The following is a 6,904-nucleotide window of genomic DNA, read 5'->3' on the forward strand; positions in this document are numbered from 1 at the left end:
GGCATGGGGGAGAGAACGTACAACTATATACGAGACTTCCTGTCGCAGAGAACAGTGGAAATCCAAGCAGGAGATCAACAGCTGCCGGTGAAAGAACTGGGCAGCGTGGGAACCCCCCAAGGTTCGGTGATATCGCCGCTGCTTTTCAACCTTGTGATGATCGGTGTGGCCGAGCGGCTCTCGGAGATCCCGCAGGTCCGATACACCATCTACGCAAACGACATTACTCTGTGGGTTCCCGGGGGCAGCGATGGCCACATTGAAGCAACACTACAGACTGCAGTATATGCCATTGAAAACCACCTGGCGAACACCGACCTGAGATGCTCCCCGCAGAAATCTGAACTGCTCATCACCCCACCACCAGGCAGGTACCGCAAGAAGGCGGACGGAGAGTCTACGAAAATCACGATACGCACGAGAGACGGAACTGTCATCCCCAGAGTGCAAACCCTTCGCGTCCTCGGCATGACCCTCGAAGCGAGCCGGAGCAACGGAACCACGGTGGACCGCATCACCACGAAATTGGGAATTGCCACCCGCCTTATCAAACGAATAACAAGGCATCACAGGATGAAGGAGGCAAGCCTCTTGCGACTGATACAATCCTTCGCCATGAGTCACGTGGCCTACGTAGGGGCCTTCCACCAGTGGAAGGAGCACGAGAGCGACAGAATCAATGTAGCAGTACGAAAGACATGCAAGTCGCTCGGGACTACTCAACAGCACCGGCACCGACCCCGACAGGCCAAATACCCCGACAGGCCAGACACCTACGCAACAATGGCGGTGAGAGCCACCACCGGGGAAGTGCACAGTGCGTGTAGTGTTCGCGTACCGTCTGCTCAGCAGGCAGGAGAAGTGGCGATCGCACTCGCGCTGACGAACCCGCAATGTACAACAATACTGAGCGACTCGCGCTCGGCCATCGCGAACTTCGCCAAGGACAAAGTGTGTACAAGTGCAGTGCGCGTAGCGCAGTGTTGTGCAGTGAACAGTGAATGGGTGCCGGCTACCCACATCCGTTGGTTTCCGGCGCACATGAACGCTAGCACCGACGGCAGCGGCCACCCTAACCGCAACGAGACAGAGGACGCCGCCGCGCGCGCGCTTACCAACCGCGCGGCGCCCTCTCGCATTTCTCAGGCGTAAAGGCAGCAGGACGCAGACCAGGAACCCCTCGTGACTTACGCCGAAATACTACAGTGGTACCGCCTCGGCAGACAGCTTCGGCTGCCCCCACACCCCAAGCTCACCAGGGCTGGAGCAGTGCTGTATAGACAATTACAGACAAACTCTGTGATAACTCCGGTGCTGGCGCAATATGTGTGTCCAGAAGTGTACGAAAGTGTGCTGTGCAGTGTGTGCGCGAAAACGAACGCGACCTTGGTCCACCTACTGTGGGACTGTGAACGAAATCGAGTGGAGGCAACCGCCTCAACGCGTTTGCCGGGCGATATCACAAGTGTTATGGACTCGTCCGACCACTATGTTGAACTCCGGGCAGTCCAGCGGCTCAAGGCTGCTCTTGCAGGGCAGAAGCGTAGGGAGGCGCCGACGGGAAGTCTGAGGGATCACACTCGACGACCCTCCGCGCGTCGACCTCGTAGACGCGCGCAAGGCGTTGTCTCGGGGACGACTTAGGAAACGTCAAGGAGGGGGCAGGCCCTGAGTGGCTCCCGCCCACCTCCCCCCGCAGGACAATTCAATAAAGTCTTTCTCTCTCTCTTTCTCTAGACGGCTATGGCCGCTTGTGCAAAGATCGACTTATCTTGCAAATAGATCGCTTCTCCATCGATTACCTCAATTTTGTCGCACCGCTGCGTAACAACATGAACACGCGGGCGCGTGTTCTCACATAAAGAACGAGCGAAACACCAAAGTAAGGCTACGCATGCTTTATAACCGCATAGTAAGTGCCAAGCACTACTTTGAAAATATTACAGGAAGAAATTTTCACAAGACCACTGCTGTCATCATTGCTGCTTATATGTGCAGCAGAGTGGCTCAATATAAAAGAATTCTTTTTTGCATGAGATAGCACCAGAAACTGGAAGGTCGTTGAACGGCCAGACGAATAAAAGCTCAGGTAGCACCTATATATTCTCCTACGATTTCAGAACGCCTGGACATACGTTCTTGTTAAGTTACACCCCTGAGTTTATAGCCGCGAGAAGTACTGCTGGTGAGAATATGATGTCACCATCACGCAAGACGACATACCGATCACTCTGACCTGAGTTTGTTTGCGTTGCGTCTTTTCCTTCTTATTCCTGTTGCTACTACTACAAGCCTAGCCCAATCACCCTCAATCTTTGCGTCCAGGGTAAAGTTAGGTAACCTTAATGTTAACCCTAACGACGCACCCCGCAACGTGAAACCTATAGACCTTATGCAAAAGTGCCGCCATCTACCGGAAGAAAAAGGAAACGAGCACGCGACGCCATTTTGGGGGATGGCGGTCGCGGGATTTCTTGTTACGGAGCGTGTGAGGGGCTTTGTGGGCTTGGCGATCCTTTTATATTCAGATTTAAGCGCAGCAGAATGAGCGACGAGTGACCTGAGGACCTTTCTGTGTTGCCCAAATTTGCGAGCAACTTCGTAAATACGCATTATGCATCGAAAAAGCAGTCAGGGGGGCACGGGCAGGGAAGCTTTTGGAGGCTGTCGCGTTTCTTCTATGCTTTTTTTTGGCTTTGAGAACGCAAACATTGAAAGTACATGTGTGTTGGTGCGCATCCTGAGGGTTTCTCAGGAGGTCATTCCTGAAACGGTTCGAGCCGAGGCGGGCTGCCCTGAGGTTGAAATGGGAGGAGGAGGGGAGGGAGGGGCACACTGCGATATAGCTATACGATAAGGATCCTCTGGGACACAGATGAAACCTGCAAAACAATAACAACAACAAAAAAACACATGATAAAATAAATTGCATACCTGGCACTTTTTAACAGCGAAGCTGTTGTAGCATGCCGTAATGTGTAGCGCGTAACGCGTGTGGCGTGTAACGCGTTAAACATTGCCAATATATTACCAATAAATTGCTAATGCATAATAAATGTTTAATAAATTGCCGAGCGCTGGTGAGCGCGTGCCTCGCGGCGACCGCCGAGCGTCTCCAGCACACGCAAAGGCATTAGCAAAAAAAAAAAAAAAAACTGCGAAAACCTTAAACAGCGAGGAAATGCCGATCGCTTGTGAGAGCGTGCCTCGCGGCGACCACTGAGCGTCCCCTGCTCGCGCCCTGGACAACAAAACTGGGTGCACACTTCCGCTTAGAAAATTCCCCTCGAAAATTTTGATTTCAGGAAAATAGGCTACGGTCTAAAAGCAGGCGACGAGCGGTAAAATGACCGATACACGAGTTATTACGTACGTTAGTTGCGCTACTCATGGCGCTACGTGAAGGTTGCAACCAAACATTACGTGAAATCATTATTTCCTGTGACGCTTGGCAAACGAAAGAATGCGTAGTACTTCCATAAAAGCCCACCGAGCGTCCATAATAAAAAGAGAATACGGGCGCGCTAAGTACGAACGGCAGACTCAAACTCATCCCACACGATAGAGTACGAGCTGACCGATGCAGTGCGCCTTAACTACAAGCAGGCAGGAGTGATCGTCGGCAACAACAGGGCTATAAAATAGCTCAATTTGGGACCATTTTAGTCCTACACATATTATTCGTTTCGTGACTATGCATGCGACCGAGCTATATTATTACTGCGCGAAGGGAAGTCGAAACGCGCAAGCAACTTCATGCAGGGCTCTAATCATGCTTCTGTTTAAAAATAAAAAAAAGATGTGCACGCTATTTTCGTGGTCACCCTCGTATCATCTTTGGCACAGCAAGTTACACGGCAGTTTTTAAGAATCTTGGGCAACGATAAACGCCAACGTGCGCGTCGCTAATCCCGGGGTACCATGTATACTGCCGTATCCGACGATCCGGGAATCCCCCAACATGGCGGAAGCGCACGCGGTTCCCGCAAGAGGGCGCCAGTTTTTGCATAAGGTATATTGTACGTGGAAATACAACAACGGGCTGGCGACGTTGGTCTTCAAAGCATGACGTTAGGTGCAAGACCTTACCCAAGGTTGGGGGTTCGATTCTCTACCGCGGCTTCCGCTTTTCTGTTGCAGGAAAGGAACGAAGACTCCCGTGTGTCAGGATTTAGGCGCAGGTGAAAGATCCCCAGGTGGTCGAAATGAATCTGGAGACATCCACTAATCACGCGCCTCATGGCCGAGGGCCGGAATTCTCAGTTTCGGAAATTTCATGTCCGTTTCAAAGTTTCCTTTGGAGCGAACCCTGATTGGCAGTAAAGAGATGAGTGGATCTGACGTAACACATCTATTGTTGAAAGCCCTCGCAAGAGCAACTATGTAACGACTGAAACGTAAGCGATGTGAAGATTTGAATAACGGGCACGCAATAGAATTCCTCAATTGCGTGCCCGTTCAATTGCGTTCAATTCAATTCAAACGCACCAAAGCTAGCCCTATTTGAATTGAATTGAATTGAATTCAATTCAATTCAATTCAAACGCGCCAAAGCTAGCCCTGTAGGGCTAGCTTTGGCGCGTTAAACTCCGCAACCAATTTAGGCTAACTCCTTCCCCCGTGCTCCCACGACGGCACCACTCGTCGCAATGGTTACATTCGACCTTTTTGTAATCAGTTTTATTTATATCAGCGAAGTGACGCGTCGAAGCTGATAGGAAAAAAATTGGCCGCGTATCTGCTCCTTTCGTTGCAAATGCCGTCAAAAGACGATAGTCTTTATCGGCTTTTGCGAAGTAAATGCCTCCCTTCGCTTTCCTGCTCACCTCTCATGTTGTTCCTCTTGCGTCGCGCTCCTCCCAAGGTAAAGACGCCAAAGGTTTGCTTAAATCACTTTAAATTTCCCGCGTTCCACTGCTCCAAACCGGGTGTCTCGATGCGAACGCCGCCGTACGGCGAAGACGCGCGTTAGTCGAGGCGCCCTACTTCAACGTTTATAGAACCGCGTTTCCATACTCCACGTGCGTTGCAAGCAGAACGTGGAACCTATCTAGTGGAACCTTTCGTAACTCTTGCCACTTAATTTCTTCAAATGCCACCAGAAGCTATATGGCGCGGGCGACAGCAGGCGACGGCGGAGTGATATTTTTTTCTTCAGTTGATGAAGTATTTAATCTCGCCAAATTCAAACATGTACGATTTTTTATAAAGGAACGCTGCAAATATCACTTTTGTATTAATTTGTTGTCTCATATATGCGTAATGTCTTGATTTCTTCAACAATATTGACAAGTATGAACATTACACCGGACTTAGACGGGCACATTTAGCTGTGGCTATATAAGACTATTGCGCAGGCACTGTTTTACTTTGGCCGGGCGGCTGAATCGAGTCACAGACAGACAGACAGACATACAGACAGACCAAAATTTCTGGGTTTAAGTAGCCCAAGAAAGACTATCTATCGTCTTTAATTTCACGCGTTTGGTTGTCCCTAGTCCATACAGCCACCGAAGGCGCAAAGCCCATTAGCTCTTTCAAACCAGGCAGCATTCCTGGGTGAACTCTTATCAAAAGCGCAGTTGCCCTTCTATTCATGGACGGGCGCCTGCAACAAATACACAAAGAATAGAGAAGAATTCGTTTCAGTAAATCACCACCGAGCCCAACGAGTGCGCATGCGCGAACCCTCAACCAAAACATAAAACAAGAGACCATTCGAATGAATTACCACTGAGCTGAGGTAATGCAACGAAGGACGCACTATAAGACTAGCGTGTATTTTCACTGGAAGAACAAAGTCTAAATGGGATTAATATTTTTTCCGCATAGTCCAAAAAACCACCCTCTCCGCTCCTTTCTTTCCAGCAAACAGCGTAAAAACGCGCATGCTTTTTGCCTACACCACTGCTCGGCTGGAAAATATATTTAGCATGTAACTGGAACTTCACGTCTGCTGCCATTGTATATTTTTTGTAACTCTCAGAGTTTTCACAGTGATTCTCTTTTGCATATAGCAGGTAAGCACAGGAAACGCATTAGCCTTAATTTGAATGCCATAATTGCTTTCGATATTCTTGCCTCGTCATGGGGAATGTAGTAGAAGAGGTTGGAACTTCTGAGTCATCAGCCTAATTTTTCGCATTTTCTCCTCTTTTTCCCAGTTTGGAACGACTGAGCGCTTCTCTGCCTGTAAAGATTTATCAGCTATCACTAGGTGCGGTCGTTTCCGACTGTTTTGTTCCGTGTTCCAAAAAGGTTCGGCGTTCGGAGGCGTGTCGTTTCAAACCATACATGATGCCGGGTTTACCGCCAGTAATTGAAAAGGAAAGGAAATTCAGAAGGAAAAAATAACCATGTATTCCTTGCTTTACTCGTCTGAGCACATAATACAGCGTCGAAAGCGATGCTTACAAACAGCAATGAAATAAAAGCTAGAATGCCGCTTAATGTGTCCAAGTCACAGCACTCGTGGCAATGCGTAGCGGCCCACACTTCTGCACTTTATTATGACACATTGAGTGAAATGTCTAGTCCACACATTCACTTCCCGAGCCATATCGTCTTGGAAACAAAAAGTATTAAAATGTCCACTTGAACTAATTTTCCAGCCAAAAACGTTTCGATGCGGATTAAATGCTTCAGTTGCGCCTCGCTGAATTCTCTCCTCCGTCATCGACGCAGCAGAACATCAAACCTTCTGTATTGGGCCGTATGGAAGCAGCCACCAACACGATACCGCGTAGGACGCCTTCGGTCACTCTGGCCAAATATCTTCGGCAAACCGTCTAAGTTCCGAGCGGCGGTCATCTGATGGCTGCTCGGGATAATAGAATACCGAGGGTGGTACAGCTCGTTCGGGAAAATACAAAGCCTCGAGAGACCTTGCCCGCGGGTGTAATGA

Source organism: Haemaphysalis longicornis, unplaced genomic scaffold (genome assembly GCF_048455015.1).
Source record: "Haemaphysalis longicornis isolate Haplotype H1 unplaced genomic scaffold, Haemaphysalis longicornis Haplotype H1 scaffold_6, whole genome shotgun sequence".
Classification (NCBI taxonomy): domain Eukaryota; kingdom Metazoa; phylum Arthropoda; class Arachnida; order Ixodida; family Ixodidae; genus Haemaphysalis; species Haemaphysalis longicornis.